Here is a 21,874-nt window from a genome sequence, read left to right as displayed (position 1 = left end):
CAAGCGTGAATAAACCAAGGCTTTTTAGCGTGAGGAGTAGAGAAAGAACGAGGAATGTATGCCTCCATTCCAGAGACAATCACTTCTGTGATGCGCAGAGCACACACAGAGGGGTCTCTATCCTGGAAGCAATATCCATTCCATGGAATGGAAAAGTACATCCTCAGGTCGTCCCACCGAGATGAAGAAAATTGACATAAGAATCGACTCTTCGGTGGGTCAGAGGGTGTACAGGAGCGATAGGACAGGATGCAGAAATAAGATTGTGATCGGAGGAGCCCAACGGAGAGAACAGTTTGTCAGAATAACCAAAAGGGTTTGAGGTAAGGAAGAGGTCTAGAATGTTGGGCCGGTCTCCAGGACGGTCGGGAATACGTGTAGGGTGCTGGACCAGCTGCTCTAGGTCGTTGAGGATAGCAAAGTTGTAGGCTTGTTCACCAGGCTGGTCAGTGAAAGAGGATGAAAGCCAAAGCTGGTAGTGAACATTAAAATCTCCTAGGATGGAGATTTCAGCGAAGGGAGAGTGGGTCAAGATGTGCTCCACTTTAGAATTCAAATAGTCAAAGAATTTTACATAGTTAGTAGAGTTAGGTGAGAGATAAACAGCACATATGTATTTAGTAATAGAATGACAATGAAGTCTTAGCCAGATGGTAGAAAATTCAGAAGAGTCAAGGTTGTGGGCACGAGAGCAGTGATGTCGTTTCGCACGTAGGCGCAAAATCCAGCTTTTGATTTAAATTTTGGATAGAGATAGTAGGATTTAACAGAGTAGAGATTGCTGTCAGTAGCCTCAGAAACCTGTGTTTCGGTAAGGAAGAGAAGGTGAGGTTTAGAGGAGGAAAGATGATGTTCCACAGAATAAAAATTAGAACGGAGACCGCGAATGTTGCAGAAATTGAGAAGAAAGAGGTTCGAGGAGTCATCAAGACACCTCTCGGGTCGGCAGCCAGAAGGGGAGTCCTCCCTGGGGGCATTTGTGCCCTCCCAAGGCGGGGACCTGAGACTTGATGTAGGTGCGCCATTTTGAAATTTGAATTTTGGGAAAAGGTGTATATGTTGTGTCAATGTAGTGTGGTGTGGATAGAGAGAGGATCTGTCTTTAGAGAGCAAGCTGAACTACTCTCCGGTGTTGTTTAGACAATAGGGAAACGGTTAGTGAGGACATGGAAGGGTCTTTGTAGGGCTTCAGCTCCCTTCTCACCTCCCATATATACCTCATCGGGAGTGGCTTGCGCCCGTTCGGTAGGTGTCTTCCTACGTACTCCGGCCATATGATGATACCAAGTTCGGTAGAGTAATTGAGTCGGATCAGGACGCTAGTATTCTCCAGGATGAACTAAACATTGTATGACAGGGCGGATAAATGGCAAATGGAGTTCAACAACCCCTCACATAACTATTGCTTAAATGACGCCCCCACAAGCAGGTCTGGGTGCGAGAGGGATTTAGGGGTCTTAGTGAGCTCTGATCCCCGTCCAAGGACACAATGCATTCAAGCTATAAATCCTGCAAATAGGGTACTGGGATTTATTTCAAGAAGCGTAAGCAACAGAAGCGCCGAAGTCTTCCTCAAACTATATTTAGCATTAGTTAGACCTCATCTTGACTATGCGGTTCAGTTCTGATCACCTTACTATAGAATGGATATCAAAATGTTAGAATCGGTGCAGAGGAGGATGACTAAGATGATTCAGGGGTTGAGAAACTTGCCATACGAGGAAAGACTCAAACAGTTAAACTTGCATTCTCTAGAAAGGCGAAGGGTGCGTGGAGACTTGATCGAGGTTTATAAATGGATGAAGGGCTTTAATAAGGGGGATATTCATAAGGTGTTGTTGGTAAGAGAACCGGGTAGGACACGAAGTAATGGGCTTAAACTGGATACATTCAGATTCAACAGGGACATAGGCAAAATTGGTTTACTAACAGAGTGGTGGATGAGTGGAATAGGCTTAGCAGTCATGTGGTGACTGCCAATACAACTGTCACATTCAAAAATAGATTAAATAAATTCATGGACAGCGAAATTAGGTGGGGTTAGATACACAGGAGCTTAGTTACAATAGAGCTGCATTGTACAGGCCTACAGGCCTCTTGCAGACTCCTACGTTATTTTGTTCTTATGTTCTTATATGTAGCTGATTGAATATATATATATATATATATATATATATATATATATATATATATATATATATATATATATATATATATATATATATATATATATATATATATATATATATATATAATGAACTAACAAGCTCATGGAAATCAGTGAAGTTAATGATAGGGAAAATATTGATATCAAAGTTAGTGTTTTCTTAATTAGTTTTTCCGTAGTATATTGTTGCCCTGGTAATACGGTCAAGATTTAAATCAATGACATTTGAAAAGAGTATCATAATTAAAGTCGATTTACATCAATGATTAAAAAAAATCCTTAAATTTAAATCAGTGATTTAAATCAACTTGATTTAAATCAAACAACCCTGCGTTATATAATTATGTGTCTAATAAATTAAACAATATTGATCTGCCTTGTTAGGAGCTCACCTTCACCACCCCCGCGCAGCCGCCGTACCCGAAAAGAGACATTTTCTCCACGGTAATAATTATGATAGCTTTCGTCACGTCATCGAAGTGTTTATGTATGGGTGTGAAAGATATATTATTTAAGGATTTTTGTTACGAAACTGTGAGCGTCAACTGCACGACGATTATGTTTTTTTAAAAAGAAATGTTATGAATCCTCTTGTTTCCACCAGTGCACGCTCTGTAATAAGATTTTCTGCATTCCATAAGCCAAATACTTGCTTGGCTTTGGTCGTCAGTGTTCATTATGGTGTGTGTGTGTGTGTGTGTGTGTGTGTGTGAGAGAGAGAGAGAGAGAGAGAGAGAGAGAGAGAGAGAGAGAGAGAGAGAGAGAGAGAGATTAATTTATGTTAAGAAAAAAAAGTTACTGCAAAATAATAGCCTAGTTTTCTTAAATGCATAATAATAGCTTAGTATTCGTAAATGCAAAGTAATAGTATAGTTTCATAAATGCAAACAAATCGCTTAGTATTCTTAAATGCAAAATAATAGCTTTGTAATTATATTCAATTCACAATAGCCTACTAGTTTACTAAATGCGCCGGCTGGCATGGTCGATGGCGACGTAATTACATAACATTGTCTAGCGAGAGTTAAATGGTGACATCATTATATATTTTTTATAGTATATCATAATATTTGTTCACGTTATCAATGTTTTCTTCGTATTTTCTTAGGGACGACGTTGCAGAAATGAGTACAACATACATTCAGATGCGTAATAGCGTTGTAAACAACTTTAGCTGTCCTTGACTAAATTTGAACGAAATGTAAAAGAGACATTTTCGTCCACAAATTACAAACTTGTTATCAGTGTGCACAACTGACAGATTCATATCTAATAACTTATGGAGAGTGTATATGTAGTGACATATCTGAACATTAGCCTCTTTCCATGCGATGTATATATTTTAAAGTCAGGGCCGGTGAACGAAACCGAGTGGACAGTGTGTCAACACTTGTGTACCACGATTGTACAACAGTAGTTTTCCTGGGTTATTGGTCATGGAGTTCTCTGACTTTAGGCACTGTAAAGCCAAAGACAGGGAGGGGATGGTAGTTGGGGTAGTGCTAATTGCCATTTGAGCAACGTAAAAAAAGCAGCGAAAAGGGGGTGGGGAGAGAAAAGGGGCAGTATACACGATTTGCCGTTTCTGTTGTAACCGACGGTGGAATTTACGAGCTCACATAACTATACACGGAAGGAAGTACTCTTGTAGGTGATGCAATCCTTTCACTTTCTTATTCCTGAAACATCAGTACAAACCTCTTGTGCTGCTACGAGGCAACCCACGGAAGTACTTCCCAGGAATAGGTGTTCGGTCCCTCAGGCTGCCCCTCCGTCGCTGCGTCAATCTGGGTTACACGCGACACAACAACTGGTCACATGCGTTCGGAAGAGTATTTAGGAGCCTCAAAGGGTACGTGATGGTTACACTTATGGCAGGGCACGCGCCACTACCACCGGACTCCTCATATGTGAGCTCCGTCACCTCAGGCAGCCGTGCGCCACCCTGTAGTGTTGCCACCGGCCGTTGGGGTAGATTCCCTGGGACAAGGTTACCCGAGGTCTCCTCAGAATAATATACTCAGTATGACTTGATTAACGATGAGTGAAGGGTATTTGCTCTGGAGACTATTTGAGAAAATATCACCCGCTAAGAGTTAAAAAGTAAAGTTGATTATGGCGGAATCTGAAAACTTTCCATCGCCTATAGATGACTGAACTTCTGTTGGAGAAACAAGCAATGAAACCTACTCGTCCCCGGATCCGATGAGCGTTAACAAACAACGTCGTTGTCTGAGAATTACAATGCATTTCTTATACATTTTTATTTTCTTGAAAATGAAGATTACGAAGATTCAAAACAATTACTTCCTTAAAACGCTGAGCTGCATACACAAAACAAAGCAAATATTACAAGTGTAAACACAAGATTTACTCATGCTCGTTAAGTGCTTGCTTCGTGCCTACGTGTGGAGCGCTGCCACCACTAGTGGAGGGGTACAGTGGAAGTGATGCAACATCTTGTCAGGATGACACGACAGTGTAGCGCAAGTCATATGCAACCCTTACCTCCCATAATGGAGGCTCGTTACTCTTCATAAATTATTATACCTACCGTTCGTGATTTCCCTCAGTTTAGTGAGGACATACAGGTCAGTAGACGGATGATTTGCTCTCTCTCTCTCTCTCTCTCTCTCTCTCCACTGCCCAGCCCACACGTCAGGCCCGTCGGGTTATCCATTTTTTTTTTCCCCGTCCGCTGCTGATTGTTAATAAAAAACTTTACTCTGGAAATAAGCGAGATACGAGCATTTTCAATTTTGATATGTTTGCTTGAATTACACTGTACGTGTGTGTGTGTGTGTGTGTGTGTGTGTGTGTGTGTGTGTGTGTGTGTGTGTGTGTGTGACTGAGGACTGAATATATTTGTTGGCTCGGAGCTCCTAGTTACTTGTATTACAGAGGTATCTGACACAGCCACACTTTTGGACCCTTCTTTTCTTGTATTTAATCTTTATATTTTATTTCATTTGTATTAACTTGTATTAAAACAATTATTTTATCACTCATTAATTACTCCATATATGACCGTCTCGTATCCCTGGTAGCGTGATCCGGCTTAAGTTGTTATTGGAGACTGGTGTTCGGGGATAAACAAGGGAAAACGAAAATATAAATTTATTTAAAATTAAATGAAAGTAATTCCCTTACGCAATATTCTATGCTCAGACGATCATAACACTGGCATATTCAGCAATGGATGCAACATATGACAAACGACATGTCTTAAACATAATACTACAATATGTGCTCAATTGTTGCCAATAATTATAACACTCGTCGTTCCACTTATCTCTGCTTCTCTGCTTACATCACAATCATTATGTACTCTCTTCACAAAATCCTAATAACACATTCCTATAGTATAATCTACTACAAGTCACGGAAACACCAAATTATACCACACCCAGTGGTTTTACCTTTGCTTTATATCGCGATAAAATAATCACGATCCTGTTCCACTCACAATCCTACTACACATCTCCTACATTATAATCTCCAGGACAATACAGTCGGTTTCCCTTAGATTCTCGAATTTCTTCTCACGATTAAGATCACAACAGCCATTCTCAGCTGAGTGAGTAGCAGGTCTGCTTGAGGCGAGAACCAAGCTCGGTCTACCCATACCACTGATTTCTAGTTCACATTTTTCTTTGCTTTGAGGCGGACTTACATCCTTGACACGCCCTTAATTTTCTACATAACCAGTGGCCAATACTTCCTGTCACACCCATTGGCTCGCTCATTATGTTGTATTGTTTTACTTCTCCTGCTTATTCGTGATTCACTCTTAAGACAGTGATTTTCTTTTAAGCTAATGGTTTATAACATGTCGCCACGAATGACGTCACAGGTTCAGAGTATTTTCAATGGCTGTTCACACTTTCTGACCACGCCTACTGGGTATCTGTTTTCTGTATCTGAGTCTGGGTATCTGTTTTCCTTGACCGTCGTTGTTTCCCTTTTGTTATCGTTTGTACTATGAGATGTTTACACTATTATATATGTCACCCTTCTTGTTAGTGTTTGTCCTGTCAGATGTTTACACAGTTGTATATCTGTCATTCCTCTCTGGGTATCTGTTTTCCATTACCTCGTTGTTTGTTCGTTTTCTGGGTCCCGACATACTTCCCCTTCAGGAAGATCTCGCCCCTGATATCTCACAGGTGTTGGTTGAGAGAGAAGATACGCCTTTCAATGTCTGCAATTGGCTCTATTCTGGAAGTAGGCGGTGTTCTGCGTAGCGCAGGACATAGGAATACCCCACGGCAGACGTCACCAGCAGAAAAACCCGGATCACGACAATGGCGAAGACAATCCACCAAGGGATTGCTGGTTGAAAGGGCTGATCCGGCTCGACCACAGAATTAAGGGGCTGCAAGCCATCTGTTAGCTCCTGTAGGGAGATGGACTCAGCACTACGAAGAGAACCTTGCCTAAGCGTCAATATTCCATTACCCGCCAAGCTGACAGTATGTTTGTTTACAGGACTGGTGGGGCATGTGAGTGTCAGAGTGATGGGGGAGGCAAGTGAATAGGTCCAGTAGCCAGGACCTTTTATAAACATAGGGGTAAATGTTTTCAAGACTATTGTGTGGCAGAGGTTGATCACTGACTCATGATTGAAGAAAGCAGCCGATTCACAAGAGGCTGCGTCACTAGCCTCATAGACGGGGCCTGTGGGAGGACAAACTAACATATGGTTATTCTTGTTACTGTGTTCTATACTAGAAAGCAGAAAATATATTTTCCTATTCTCACTGAAGGCAATATATCGTGAATCAACACTATACATAAGAAAGTAAGTGCTATTCTGCACATAAAATGGAAGGGAGTCGATTCGAAAGACATCAAAGGTGTCAGGCGGATCTCCTCGTAAAGGTTTGGTGAGACAGAAATTACGAGAATCGTGCAAAGCCGTTGTCCTGGAGGACAGTTATTACATCCCTATATAAAGCTAAAAAATCAAGAACTGCAAGGCACAAAAGACCTGGAGGCCGAACCTAGGCTTCTTTTAATTAATGTACTGAACAACTGTTTGTCTCACATAATGGTTGGAGTTATGTATGTTTGCAGGGGAGCCTGCAGACTCAACTTTAAATCTTGTATACCTGGTCAGCATAATGCTAAGTCAAAATACAACAATGCTTGTAGGAGCTTTTTTCTCTTCCTAAAGCCAAAGTCTATAGAAAATTGGCGCACGACTTGGTTCAATACATCTACAGCTGAATATAGCCTATTGAAGGCAGATTGCATGGCATGCATATTACTTAACGATGTTGAGTTTTCCATAATAAACATTTAACTATATAAATTTTTCTCAGTTAATGACTCTAGTACTCTATTTTTCCATGAATAGCATCAACTTGAGCCTGGGTCGCGGTACCAAATAAGATATTAGACAAGGATCCTTAAAAAAATAATTATTTCACGTTTTTTTTTTTTTTTTTGTATAATTCATAGAAGCATGCAGCTTGTTTTGATTAGTAGTCATCACATAGCCTAAAACGTTTCTTAGATGATGCAACAATGAACTGAATTCATGTTCAAAATTAAGGAGTGTGTATTTTATTGCTTTTACAGCTGAATACTCAGGTGACATTTGAATAACATTTCAAGCTAAAGAAGCAGTTAAATTCCGTGCTTTATATAATGCAGCTAAAACATCTTCTGTGAGGCTAAGCGGTACTATAGTCTCTGTCTGTGAGGACTATAATATAGATAGTATGTTGGTGTGAACCTTTGGCCAGCACGTGTTGGGGACTCCTGTTGTGTTATTGAGTTGTACACCGAAAGAGTCAAATCAATCTGTGGTCTATTTCGTCATATTTCCGCTTAATCATTGCATTTTCATCTTTATACATTATTCCTGTTTTATATCGTATTGGTTTTGACATTACATTAGGCAACTCTTGTACCGTAGAGGAAGAGCAAAGGCTTTATATATGCTGAGGTGGCTCTGAAAGTTTGGGAGTAACCTGAGAAGGTAGGGCCTGTGCATCAGCTGTTTATTGCTGTTGTAGAACGAACATTATTTAATGTGTCGTAGTAGTCACCTCTCCGCTACGAGTTTTCATTTTCGGTAGAATTTTTTTCAGCGATTTCAGGGTTGAGCAATGCAAAGAATAGATCAGTGTCTGTCTCTGGATTTAAGGGTATGCTCGCCTAGCCGTTGGACATTGCTGTACATCGATGCAGTCTTCATGAAGGACTTTTACTCTATCTGTGTGGACCGTTGAAACCTTACTAGTCCTGATGTTCCTAATATTTACTACTACATCACTGATCTTTTCTTACCCTATTGGGTCCATCAAAAATAGGTTGCAACTTTTTATTTTATTTTATTTTTGGTGTATGTTTGAGGAACACTCTGTCGCCAACGCTGATAGTTTTGATTTTTGTAGCTTTGTAGTACTTTTCCATTTCTTCTCTACCTTCTTCAGTGTAAACCTGGCATCTATCATAAACTTTCTTTGCAATTGCAGCCATTTCCTTTTCATAGGAGTCAATATCGTAAACTTTCCTTGCAATTACAGCCATTTCTTCTTTATAGGAGTATTATCATAAACGTTCCTTGCAATTACAGCCATTTCCTCTTTATAGGAGTAAATATCATAAACTCTCCATGCAAGTGCAGCCATTTCCTCTTTATAGGAGTCAATATCATAAACCCTCCTTGCAATTGCAGCCATTTCCTCTTTATAGGAGTCAATATCATACCAGGGCTGCTGAGGTTTATATTTTTTTCTAACATAGTGTAGGGCATACGAGGATCTCTAAAAATCCTCTCTCTGTCTCTCTCGATAAAAAGGGGACTCCTTTATGGTGCGATGATACGCAGCATTATAGGCCAGGGTGACTGCAAGTAAGTAACATTATCTCCCAAACGGACACATTTCCTAGAACCATTGTCCTCAAAATGTTAACAACGGTATAATTTGCGCGCTTTATTATTCCATTTCCACTTGTATGGTAAGCCGTTATTTTCGCGTGTCGCATAGGTATCTTCTAATTTATCTCCTGCATCACGGAATTAACGAACTCTGAACCTTGATCTGTAACATCTGTCTGAGGAACACCGTGTACACAAACAACATCCATGTACAGTCGACGACAGAGAGTAGTGTCACGGTTTTCAGAATGTTTAGCCTGGTGGCGGTATCTGGCAACTATACCAAGGTGGCGCATTCACTGGTGATGTTAGTGACGCGCATCAGTGTGTACAGTGTGTGTGTGACCGTGAAATTATAATATTGTATAATATTATATTATATTATAATATAATGTAGTTAGAAATGTACCATATTACATGAAATCAATTTAGAAATGCGATAATGAATGTCTTCTACATGATGATGATGTTATGCCGGACGTATTACTTGGGTTCCGTGTCGCCGTCACAAGACTCCGTGGGAGGGAGATATGTAAACACTTCGCACAACTTCTGTAGTTTAATATTCTTCCTTAGTAGTACACTTCACTCGACTCTTCACTGGCCACTAGCTTACTATGACTCGGACTTGACTATCTCGCCCTCTTCTCCTATATATATATATATATATATATATATATATATATATATATATATATATATATATATATATATATATATATATATATCCAGAACAGTAGAGTCTAGAATGTTACAGTATATTTGAGATCATACAAGAACAGGTAGCACAAATATCTGCGAGTGGGCAACACTTCCCACCTGGCGTCTGGTCGCGCCCCTGGGGCGCGGACGGCTCTTGCTCCCCGCCCCCTGCTCGCTCCTCCTGTAGCCTTCTAGAGGCCCATGGACGCCGGGGAAGCTTCCAGCACAACACTATCCCCTCTTAATTGTGATCGTCCTGATCACGCACTTAACTATATACAAACATAAGATAATTAATCAAAAACATAATAATCGTCGTATCGCTGTGGACGCCTGCGTTGTCTCTGTCTTCTGTTCGCTGCCTCCTGCGCGTCTGTCTCCTGGTGCGCCTCGTCGTCGTCCACTTCTTGGGGTGTCCCTGGAACATCTGCCGAAGCCGGGAGGTTATCTCCCTCGGCTGAAAGGTCCAGAAGGCTTATGTCGTCGTCGACCTCCTCTTGGTCCTGGACGTCCCTTACGTTTTCGCCGGCTGCTGGGTGTCTGTAGTTGTTCCAGGTGTAGTTTCCCGGACCGCGGTACCTCCATAGGCGGCTGATGTGGACAACTTTCGGCTTGGTCCTTTCCGTTCTCCGGATTCGGTAAGTCACGTCGGAGAGGCGTTCTAGCACAGTATAAGGGCCTTCCCAGGGGTTCTGTAACTTCGGAGACTGTCCTTTCTTCCTCTGCGGGTTGTAAAACCAGACTTGGTCTCCTTCCTTGAAGTCAACGTGGCTTGCCCTCATATTGTAACCGCACTTCATGGCCTCCCCGGAGAACTTCAAGGCACCACGGACTTGATGGTGCACCTCTTCCAGCCGTTCCTCTAGTTGACGGGCAAAACTGAGGCGTCCTTGGAAGACTTTTCCCCAGGAGGCCTTCCTGTCAGTAGGTCCACCGGCAATCGCAGCTCACGTCCAAACATCAGCTTTGCCGGTGAATACCCCGTAGTCTCGTGGACGGCAGACCTGTAGGCCATGAGGAGCGCAGGCAGCTTCTGATCCCATGAAGACTGATCATTGTTGCACTGCTTGGCCAACTCCTGGCCCAACGTCCAATTAAACCTCTCCACCATTCCATCTGACTGGGAGTGCAGAGGGGTGGTCCGGGTCTTCTTGATACCCAGGAGCTTGCAACACTCAGCAAGGACTGTTGACTCAAAATTCCTTCCCTGATCGGAATGGAGCTCGTTAGGCACACCGAAGCGACAGAAGAACTCCTCCACCAATATCTTAGCGATGGTAGTGGCTTCCTGGTCAGGGATGGCGTTGGCTTCCGGCCACTTGGTGAAGTAATCCATTGTGACGCAGATGTACCTATTTCCGTTCGTCGTCAGAGGCAAGGGTCCTGCTATATCCACTGCCACCCGTTCATTGGGGGCTCCAACCTGGTATAGTTGCAATGGGGCACGGTGACGCTTCTTGGGGCCCTTCTTTGCACAGCACACCTTACACGCGTGACACCATTCTTCCACGTCCTTCCTCATGCCAACCCAGTAGAACCTTTGGCGCAGGCGACTCAGTGTCTTCTTTACCCCAAGGTGTCCGCTGGTGATGCTGTCGTACATTTCTTTCAAGACTCCTTCCCGGGACTTCATAGGTAGCACCGTGGACCAGTAGTGGTCAAGACCATCATGAGAGACCCAGCGTCGCTGCAACACCCCGTTGCCCATCCGAAGAGTGTTACACTGAGTCCATTAATTTGGTGGTAGGGCTTTCTCTCGAGATTACTTCCCACCCAGGTCGCGTTGACGATTGACTCAGCCAATCCATAATTGGTCTCAGATCTCGGTCCTCCTGCTGCAGTTTTCCCAAGTCTTCCCATGGCACTTCCGCTGTCTGTTCCACTGTAGTGCGGCGGCACATATTCTGGACGCTTTCCCTCTGGAGGCAATGTTGACACTCAAGCCTCGATTATGTCGTGTTGGACCGACTGGTTAAGTGTACAGCGTCTGTTGGTTTCGTCATCACCATCCATGAAGAAGACATGGACAAACTTGGGCTCTTCATATTCTAGGGGGAGTAGACTGCCCATGCGGTGGTAGCACTGGCCTTGGATCTTGTAGGTAGTAACGAACCCATGCAGTGAGCTTCTTGGTGGCACCAAAGGAAGTCATCATTAAGGCAGCATTGTACTTCCAGATCTTTCTTCTAAAGTTTTTGGCTTGTGGGCTGTTCTCTGTCAGCAGCTTCTGCAGGATCACTGGCGGTGCCTGAAGGGCCTCCAACTTGACTTTTCCTCCAGTGCAGCACATGACTGGAGCTTCTCCTGGCCACTTCTTAGCTCTGCACTGGGAACAAACTTTGTCCATCTTACCAATGCGATTTTTGGGTTGCTGTTGTAGTCCTTCTTGATGTCATAGGAGAAGGCCCCTTTGAACAAGGTGATGACCTTTGTCTTTGCTCTCTTTTGACGTTCAGCTTCCAGGCGTAACCTTTGTTGTTCCAAGGTTTCTTTTGCTCTCTTTTGACGATGTGCATCTGCATTCTACGGCCTTGTATCTGCACGTTGTTCATTTGTTGCCCTTGCTCTGTTTTTTTGGTGGTGCAACTTATCCGTTTCTTGGCGGCTTTGTCTCTGCTGGACAGACAGTGATGCCCTTGCTTCAGAATTGTAGAGTCTGAGAGCCTCCAAACGATGAGCATGGTCTGCCTCAATGTCTCCATCCCGTCTTTGCCGCGCTGCGAGCTTGAGCAGTCAATTTGCCAATGGAGCGACGTTTTGGAGCCATTGTGGAGGTAACGATGGACCTACATGTAAAAGGAAAAAAAAAGTACTTTTGATGATTTTACTAAAAAAAAATAATAGGTACTACTTTTGCCATTTTAATAATAAAATAGGTGAAAATATAAAAAAATGAAATAAAAAAAATGATAATATTGTGTGGCAAAGAAAAACAAATTACTCGTGTCAAACTACTAAATTGACATAAAATACTTAAAAGTAGTAATTCAAACCAAAATAACAAAATAAAATGTGACCTTACCTGCAGGTGTAGTTGGAGGGTTGATGACGTTGAGGATACGTAAATAACTTTGACAAGGGATTTAAACGTTCGATGGAAAAATGAAGGGTTAAAATGAAACGGAAAATAACTCTTAAAATAAAAGAAAAAACAAAGTGAAAAAGAAAGGTTTAACCGTTTGAAACGGAAATTTCCGAAAAGGTCGTTTTAGGGATTGTTTTTTTCTTTTGCACTGAACATAAGCTGAGTCGCTTCTATTCCGCAACCTCCCCCGCTCCAGCACCGGCAAAAAACGCCGATGGTCCCAATGTTTGGACCATTTTTTTATAGTTTATATTAAATAACTTAAAATAATGGTATATTAATGTCCTAATATTATGAGCCACGATTACTCGGGAGCATAGTATGCTTCAAAAACATATGAAGCCTATGTCTGTAGCTATCACCGTTTGGACGTCTATAAAGGACATCCAGACGGACGTGAGTCGCCCTTTATATTGTCCACTTCCAAGTTTTTGGGAGCTAGGATGGCAAGGACTTGATGTAGTGCTCACAACTATTACAGTAGTCATCACAGCTATGAGGGTAGTCATCACAACTATCACAGTAGTCATGCTGCTAGATTATTTGAAGTAACAGCTTGCAGGTGCCCTGAATTCCAGTACTGTGCCTGTCCTCGACAGAAGAAAGTCCCCAAAATAGAACAAGAATTTGTTGAGGACCAAATAAATGAACGTAAAATGTTCATTGGAGGAGTGAACAAACGAACAAATGAAGCCATTAGGAAAAGAGAAGAAAGAAGAAATCAATATGCTGCAAGACCATCAGCCAGTTACAAGCATCAGGATGTCTTGTTCAAAGTGATACCTCTTCCTCAAATTTGACTGACTCGGAAGATGAATACACCCCTTCCAAGTACCAGCTCCATCATAGAAAACGTCTGTTCTCTTCTTTCCATGAGGTTTGTAACTGGGTTGGACTGTCTGATCGTGGTGCTGCATTACTATCTAGTGCAATCCTTGAAGATTTAGGGGTTATTACAAAAGAGGATCCTTCCAAAGTCATAGATAGGAACAAAGTACGGAGATCGAGGCAATCAAACGGACAACATTTGACAAAGGATGCACATGGGAAAGTATAAGCTGCAGGCATCTACTTTGATGGAAGGAAAGAAACTCTTACTACGGAGAAGATTGGAAATAGAGACTATAGGAGAAAGGTAATTGAAGAGCATATTGCTATAGCGGCTGAACCAGGTTCAGAATATCTAGGCCATTATTAACCTGCCACTGATTCTGCAAAGAGTAATAGAAAAGAATTTCCACGGAAAACGTACTGGCGATTGGATGTGATGGACTACTGTAAATACTGGGAATAAATCTGGGGTGATTTGTCAAGTCGAGAAAAGCCTTGCCCACCCAGTTCATTGGTTCATCTGTCAGGTCCATGGCAATGAGCTGTCACTACGTCACCTTTTTGAAAAACTCGATGGTAAAACAAGTGGGCCACATGGCTTCGCAGGACCAATTGGGAAAAGCAATCTCTAATGGGACTGTTCCTGACACACTGTCAAAGAGAAATCCAGGAAATTTAAACCACTCCAGATTGCTCACAACAGCAAATAGTATTATCCGCCTGTAATTTGGTACACAAAATCCTTCAGAACAACGTAAAACACTTTTTTTTACAACAAAGGAGACAGCTCAATGACACAAAAAAAGGAAACAATAATAAAAAAAAACGCTACTCGCTGCTCCTAAAAAAAGAATCAAAAGAGGTGGCCGAAAGAGTGGTCAATTTCGGGAGAAGAGGTGTCCTGATACCCTCCTCTTGAAAGAGTTCAAGTCGTAGGCAGGAGAAAATACAGGTGAAGGAAGGCTGTTCCAAAGTTTACCAGCGTGAGGGATGAGAGTGAAGAGGTTGGTTAACTCTTGCATAGGGAAAGCATGAGTAGAAAGTCGTGTGCAGCGGGGCCGCGGAAGGGGGGGAGGCATGCAGTTAGCAAGTTCAGAAGAGCAGTCAGCGTGAAAATATCGATAGAAGATAGAAAGAGAGGCAACATCACGACGGAATTTATGAGGTAGAAAACTATCAGTAGGAGGAGGAGAGCTGATGGGACGAAGAGCCTTAGACTCCACTCTGTCCAGAAGAGCTGTGTGAGTGGAGCCCCCCCCCCCCCCCCACACACACACACACGTGAGATGCACACTCCATACAAGGGCGGACAAGGCCCCTGTATATGGATGGCAACTGTGCGGGGGAGAAGAACAAAACGCCCAACCTCGAGGAAGCTGATTTAGCGAGAGAGGAGATACGAAGTTTCCAGTTGAGATTTAGAGTTAAGGATAGACCGAGAATATCTAGTGTTGAAGAAGGTGACGGCTGAGTGTTGTTGATGTATAGGGTCTTGGTGACTGAAAGATAGGGTCGAGCTGATAGGTAGAAAAATTGAGTTACTCAGGAATTGAAGGACACAAGGTTCCTTCTACCCCAATCGAAAATGATAGCAAAGTCTGAGGTTAAGCGTTCTGCAGCCTCCAGTCTGGAGTCGTGTACTTCCTGTTGGGATGGCCTTCTAATGAAAGAAGTTGAATAATGCAAAGTGGAGTCGTCGGCGTAGAGTGGACAGGACAGTTTGTTATGGAAAGAAGATCATTGATGAATAACAGGAAGAGAGTGAGTGATAGGACAGAGACTTGTGGAACACCACTGTTGATAGGTTTAGGGAAGAACAGTGACCGTCTACCACAGCAGAGATAGAACGGGCGAAAATTGGAGATAAAGGAACAGAGAATAAATGAAGAATCCGAAAGAGGGAAAGAAAAGAAAGTACAGAAAAGCTAGACTTTTACGAAGGCTAGCAAGGCTTTCGATTTGTCTAGCGCGAAACCAAGAAGAAACCCCAGAAGAAGAGAAGACCAATGTCAAGTAAGAAAAGAGAGAGAGAAGAGATGCGGAAGAATACCCCCATACCATACTGCGATACGATTGAATAGATGTAGTAAGGATTTAACAAGGTGGATAATTGATTTCCGGAAAGCTTTAGATAGACAAAAGTAAAGCTGGAGCGGTAGTTTTAGGATTGGAGCGGTGCCACAGGGCTTCCAGCTTGTTGGGGGATATAAGGTATTAGGGCAGGGAAGGTACTAGATTGATAGGAAGGTAATGACGGAAGATGCTAGGAAGGGTGACAGAATAGGAGGCAATATATCAGGTCCTAGAGGGACTCCATCAGTCCATAAGTCTTCTGAGAGTTGAATGAAAGAATCCATATAAAACATCTTTATTAAGAATCTTAATAACAGTCACAAAGGAGTCATAAATGGGATGATTAGAAGGAATATGCCCAGAATCGTCCAGGGTGGAGTTCTTACAGAATGTTTGAGCGAAGAGTTCAGCCTTAGAGATAGATGAGACAGAAGTGCTCGTGTAAGGGTTAAGGAGAGGAGGAAAGAGGAAGAAGTGAAATTGGTGGATATATTTTTGGCTAGGTGCCACAAGCAAGGAAGAAATAGATAAAGCAAGGTGTTGACATTTTCTGTTGATGAAAGAGGTTTTGGTTTGGAGAATAGATTTGGCACGATTCCGGGCTGCAATGTAAAGTTTGTGATTAGTAGGAGGCGAAGGCTCTGGAACCTTTTGTGAGCTGCCTGTCTATCTTTAATGGCACGAGAACAAGCATGGTTAAACCAAGACTTTTTAGCATGAGGAGTAGAGAAAGAACGTAGGATGTATGCCTCAATTCCAGAGACAATCACCTCTGTGATGCGCTGGGAACACACAGAGGGGTCTCTCTCCTGGAAGCAGTAATAATTCCACGGGAATCGGAAAAGTACATCCTCAGGACGTCCCACCGAGATGAGGCAAAATGCCAGAAGCATCGCCTCTTTGGTGGGTCCAGAGGATGAACAGGAGCGACAGGACAGGATACATAAATAAGGTCGTGATCGGAGGAGCCCAACGGAGAGAACAGTTTGACAGAGTAAGCAGAAGGGTTAGAGGTAAGGAAGAGGTTTAGTATGTTGGGCGTGTCTCCAAGACGGTCAGAAATACGTGTAGGGTGCTGAACCAACTGCTCTAGGTCGTTGAGGAGGGCAAAGTTGTAGACTTATTCACCAGGCTGGTCAGTGAAAGAGGATGAAAGACAAAGCTGGTGGTGAACATTGAATCAGTGAAGGGAGAGTGGGTCAAGATGTGCTCCACTTTAGAGTTCAAGTAGTCAAAGAATTTTACATAGATAGCAGAGTTGGGTGAGAGATAAACAGCACAGATGTAGTTAGTAATAGTATGACAATGAAGTCTAAGCCAGATGGTGGAAAATTCAGAAGAGTCAAGGTCGTAGGCACGAGAGCAAGTGATGTCGTTGCGCACGTAGACGCAACATTCAGCTTTGGATTGAAATTTAGGATAGAGATAGTAGGAGGGAACAGAGTAGAGATTGCTGTCAGTAGCCTCAGAGACCTGTGTTTCGGTGAGGAAGAGAAGGTGAGGTTTAGAAGAGGAGATGGTGCTCCACAGAATGAAAATTAGTATCCTACATATCATGAATATGAAATATAAGTACTTAGCTACAAAATAACATATACAAGAGGTCGTTGTGATTAATGCTGTCCATATGTTTGTCAACAAATGATGGACGATGGATTGACGGAGTGGATCATCCGTGCCGAGCGGCCGCTATTTCGCTGACGTCATTTTGAGGTCATTATTAACGTCGACGGATCCGTCAAAACGGAATAGTGGGAACCTCGCCTTACTCATTTCCCTCACCTCCTTCCTTTTCCTCCATCCCCTCCTTTCCTCCCTTATTTTTTCTCTCCCTCACCTTCCTTTACTTACAGCCCTCTCTCCCTCTTATCACCTCCCTTACTCCTTACCTCCCTCCATCCCCTCCTTTCCTCCCTTATTCTATCTCTCCTCCCTTTCACTCCATCCCCTCCTTTCTCTCCCTCTCCCCTCCCTTCTCTTCCATCTTCTCTCCTCCCTTACTCTTTCTCTCCCTCTCTTTCCTTTTCCTCATCTCCTCCCTTCCCTGTTCCCACCTCCCTACTCCCTTACATTCTCTCCCTCTCCTCCCTTACTCTTTCTCAGTCACGTTGTTTTCTTTAGAGGTGAACCAAGTACCGCACCCCGCCCCCCCACCGTCCCCCCTTGACCCGCTCTATTGTTATATATTTCCATTATTTCTATTCCCCTTCCTTCTGTTTCCTCCATTCCTTCTTTCCTCTTCTTTATTCTTCTGTAATTCTCCTTTATCACACTTCTCATATTACTGTTATTATAATTATTATTATTGTTATTATTATTATTATTATTATTATTATTATTATTATTATTATTATTATTATTATTATTATTATTATTATTATTATTATTATTATATTATATTTATTATCTCTCTCTCATATAGGAGAAGAAGAAGAAGAAAAAAACTATTAAAACAAGAACAAGAAAAAAACGACCTCTAGCTGTGGAAAATGATTATAATTGGTTTCATGCACTTAATTAATGTTCCTTCCTTTACTGTTTTCTATTATCATATTACGAGTCTTATCATTTCCTCCACTGCATGAATATTGCACACATGTTTATTGTATTAACTGAAAATCAAAAAGTATGTGCTAACTAATCTTGCAGGAATTCTGTTACATTGGCGGACGACTCAATTAGAGGAAGGCAGGAGGGAGGGAGGAGGGAGGGGCGGAAAGCAATTTATTCTCTTCTTTATTCTTTGTTAAAAATCTCATAATAGAAGGTGTCGATCCAGTGCAGATGTAGCTAACAGATGTGGCGTAGAGGACCTGGAAACAGTTTCTTTTTCCTTTTTATATATGACCTAAAAGCGCCGGCAGGCTTTTTTATTCGGGGTCTAATGGTGGGCCTGAGCCCGTTATGGCGCAGACAATTGTTTATAGTGGCGCACTTATTATTGGCTCATGCTGTCCCCCGGAGATCTTTCTTGACTTCACTTGCATAGCATCTTCTAGAGTCCGGGTTGGTGGGTAGTCTTCAGGACAGCATGTGAGTAGTCTTAGGCCCCTCGGCGGTGACTGAAGAATCCCAGGTGGTTAGCGGCGGATTCCAACCCTCATCATCATCAAACCTGCGAATGCAGGGGCCGGCACATAGCCACTCCGCCACCACCTCAGAAACATGGAAACATGGAAATGCAGGCAACATAAAGCCTATTGGCTCATAACGAGGTTGCCCGCTTTGGTGATTTAATCTGCTCGACAGCCACTTGGGGCCTGGGGAGCAGATGAAAGCACCTCGATATTGAGGAGCAGATGAAAGCACCTCGATATTGAGGAGCAGATGAAAGCACCTTAATATTCAGTTTACTCCCGACGCAGCGAAGTGAAGGTCGATTCTATATTTGAAGGAGTTGATAGTATTCGCATTTACTACTTCTGAAGGAAGATTGTTCCAGTGACGGATGACTCGGTTTGAAAAGAAACTCCTTCCGATGGGAAAGACTCCGATGGTTTGGACATCTGAAGAGAGCAGGGGAGGATACAGTGCTGGGAGTTGTGGAGAGATTAGCAAGACAGGGTATCTAGTGCAGCTAGATGTGGCTAAAAGATGTGGAGTAGAGAACCTGGAAACAGTGCTCAGAAGGGAGACTCCTATAGTTCGGACATGTGAAAAGCAGGGGAGGATACAGTGCTGGGAGTTTTGAAGAAATTGAAAGTAATAGGAAGGAGACCAGTTGGTAGACCTAGGAAAAGGTGGAGAAGGTGTATACAGGAAGACTTGGCAGTGATGGGATTGGATGAGCATCAGGCAGAAGACAGAGCAGAATAGAGGAGACCAATAAAGCGTCCAACCGCTCAGGAAGAGTGAAAACGGACGTTAAACGAAATTATGATGATGATGATGATATCTCATAATAGAAGAAGAAAATAACAGAACTAAGAACATTAAGTGACCTTGGATACGTTCAGTTCACTCCCGACGCAGTAAAGTTACTGTCAGTGGAAATGGAGTTGATCGTTTCCGCACTGACTACTTCTGCGGGGAGGCTGTTCCAGTGGCGGACGACTCTGTTCGAGGAAGGAAGTATGGAGGAGGGAGGGATGGGGGCGAGAGTTTTTATTCTTTTCGTTAATCTTATTCTCTCGTTCCATCTCATCCTTCCACATGCTACCTGCCACATTTTTTTTTTTTTTTTTTTTTACAGCAAAGGAGACAGCTCAAGGGCACAAAAAAGTAAACATTAATAAAAAAAAAGCCCGCTACTCGCTGCTCCTAAAAAGAATCCAAAGAGGTGGCCGAAAGATAGGTCAGTTTCGGGAGGAGAGGTGTCCTGATACCCTCCTCTTGAAAGAGTTCAAGTCGTAGGCAGGAGGAAATACAGATGAAGGAAGATTGTTCCAGAGTTTACCAGCGTGAGGGATGAAAGAGTGAAGATGCTGGTTAACTCTTTACATAAAGGGTTTGGACAGTATAGGGATGAGCATGAGTAGAAAGTCGAGTGCAGCGGGGCCCAGGGAGGGAGGCATGCAGTTAGCAAGTTCAGAAGAGCAGTCAGCGTGGAAATATCGATAGAAGATAGAAAGAGAGGCAACATTGCGGCGGAATTTAAGAGGTAGAAGACTATCAGTATGAGGAGGAGAGCTGATGAGACGAAGAGCCTTTGCCTCCACTCTGTCCAGAAGAGCTGTGTGGTGGAGCCCCCCCACATGAGATGCATACTCCATACGAGGGCGGACAAGGCCCTGTATATGGACAGCAACTGTGCAGGGGAGAAGAACTGGCGGAGACGGTACAGAACGCCCAGCCTCGAGGAAGCTGATTTAGTAAGAGATGAGATATGAAGTTTCCAGTTGAGATGTTGAGTTAAGGATAGACCGAGGAGGTGTAGTGTTGAGGACGGTGATAGCTGGGGGGTGTCAAAGAATAGGGGATAGTTGTTTGGAAGATTGTGTCGAGTGGATAGGTGGAGAAACTGTGTTTTTGAGGCGTTGAAGGACACCAGGTTCTTCTTGCCCCAATCGGAAATAATAGTAAGGTCTGAGGCTAAGCGTTCTGCAGCCTCCAGCCTTGAGTCGTTAAGTTCCTGAAGGGTGGGTCTTCTATTAAAAGAAGTAGAATAATGCAGAGTGGAATCATCGGCGTAGGAATGGATAGGACAGTTCGTTTTGGAAAGAAGATCATCAATGAACAACAGAAAAAGACTGTGAGATAGGACACAACCCTGTGGTACACCACTGTTAATAGATTTAGGGAAGAACAGTGACCGTCTACCACGGCAGAAATAGAACAGTCAGAAAGGAAACTGGAGATAAAGGTACAGAGAAGGATAGAAACCGTAGGAGGGTAGTTTAGAAAGCAAGATTTGTGCAGACCCTATCAAAAGCTTTTGATATGTCCTGTGCAATAGCAACAGTTTCACCGAAACGGCTAAGAGAGGATGACAAAGAGTCAGTTAAGAAGGCTAGGAGATCACCAGTAGATCGCCACTTGCGGAGCCCATACTGGCGATCAGATAGAAGGTCAGAAGTGGAAAGGTGCTTTTGAATCTTCCGGTTAAGGATTGATTCAAAAACTTTAGATAGACAAGAAAGTAAAGCAATAGGACGGTAGTTTGAGGGATTGGGCGGTCACCCTTCTTAGGCACAGGCTGTATGAAGGCATACTTCCAGCAAGAAGGAAAGGTAGATGTTGACAGGCAGAGGCGAAAGAGTTTGACCAGGCAGGGTGACAGCACGGAGGCACAGTTTTAAGGACAATAGGAGGCACTCCATCAGGTCCATAAGCCTTCTGAGGATTGAGGCCAGAGAGGGCATAGAAAACATCATTTTGAAGAATCTTTATAACAGGCATAAAGGAGTCAGAGGGGGAATGAGTAGGAGGAATATGCCCAGAATCGTCCAGAGGGGAGTTTGTAGACAAAGGTTGAGAGCAGAGTTCAGCCGTAGAGATCGAGGAGACGGCAGGGTGGCCGTCAGGACGGAGGAGTGGAGGGAAAGAGGAAGACGTGAAGTTGGAGGAGATGTTTTGGCTAGATGCCAGAAGTCACGGGAAGAGTTAGAGAAAGCAAGGTTTTGACATTTTCTATTAATGAAAGAATTTTTGGTTAGTCGGAGAATAGATTTGGCACGATTTCGGG

General features: G+C 43.1%; 1 protein-coding gene across 1 annotated transcript in view; it reads right to left on the bottom strand.

Annotated features, from left to right (window-relative positions):
* The window catches only part of LOC127002476 (demethylmenaquinone methyltransferase-like), a 111,959-nt gene that overhangs the window by 13,731 nt on the left and 76,354 nt on the right, over nucleotides 1-21,874 (bottom strand). The window contains exon 1 of the mRNA XM_050868470.1: nucleotides 3,866-4,060. The gene's annotated coding sequence lies outside the window, so the exon portion shown is untranslated. Of the gene's footprint in view, nucleotides 1-3,865 lie in introns of the transcript that reaches the window.

Source organism: Eriocheir sinensis, chromosome 23, assembly GCF_024679095.1.
Source record: "Eriocheir sinensis breed Jianghai 21 chromosome 23, ASM2467909v1, whole genome shotgun sequence".
In the NCBI taxonomy this organism is placed as follows: Eukaryota; Metazoa; Arthropoda; class Malacostraca; order Decapoda; family Varunidae; genus Eriocheir; species Eriocheir sinensis.
Note: the sequence above shows the minus strand (reverse complement) of the source record. Positions and strands in the feature narration are given on the sequence as shown.